General features: G+C 49.4%; 1 protein-coding gene across 1 annotated transcript in view; it reads right to left on the bottom strand.

Annotated features, from left to right (window-relative positions):
- The window catches only part of PLEKHM1 (pleckstrin homology domain containing, family M (with RUN domain) member 1), a gene marked incomplete at both ends in the record, with an annotated part of 6,995 nt that overhangs the window by 1,828 nt on the left and 4,454 nt on the right, over positions 1-713 (bottom strand). The gene's annotated exons all lie outside the window — the stretch shown is intronic.

Raw genomic sequence — 713 nt, 5'->3', positions numbered from 1 at the left:
CTGGGGGAGAGAAACTTTTGGGAGGGGTGAACAGGGAAAGGATGTTTTTGGAAGGGCTGGAGATCAGCTAAAGCACTTGCGGGATGTTTGGTGAGAGGACCCCGGCCCCTGCCCCATGGGTTGAAGACCATGATGGTCCAATGGGAGCTGCTGCCCTTTTTCTCTATAAAAAAAGGAGTCTGGATTCTCCCTGGACCCACCTTTTTCCATCACGTGGTTCAATTGTTTCTTCTTTTTTTAGAAGTAAATTCTGGAAACATCCCAGTGCTTTAGCGAAGAACCCAAACCCCACCTGCCTGCCCCACCACCTCCACCTATTTTGCCTGGACTCAGCCCTTCTGGATGCTCCCTGGACCCACCTTTTTCCATCACGTGGTTCAATTGTTTCTTCTTTTTTTAGAAGTAAATTCTGGAAACATCCCAGTGCTTTAGCGAAGAACCCAAACCCCACCTGCCTGCCCCACCACCTCCACCTATTTTGCCTGGACTCAGCCCTTTTCTCTCCTGCTGCTGCTGTAGGGCACCAAAACCACCTCTGCAAGGGATGAGGTCGGGATGGATTAATCCCCAAACCCCCTTTATTAATCCAGGAGGAACCCAGCTCGGCTTTGCCACTCCACCCTTTGCACTCTGGGGTAGCTGGAGCACACGTCCCCAAAAATATCTTCATAGAGGTCAGATCTTATCCTGAACTAATTAAAAAAAAAAGATTT

This window comes from Buceros rhinoceros, unplaced genomic scaffold, assembly GCF_000710305.1.
Source record: "Buceros rhinoceros silvestris isolate BGI_N320 unplaced genomic scaffold, ASM71030v1 scaffold27745, whole genome shotgun sequence".
In the NCBI taxonomy this organism is placed as follows: Eukaryota; Metazoa; Chordata; class Aves; order Bucerotiformes; family Bucerotidae; genus Buceros; species Buceros rhinoceros.
This window is presented reverse-complemented; position numbering and strand designations above follow the sequence as displayed.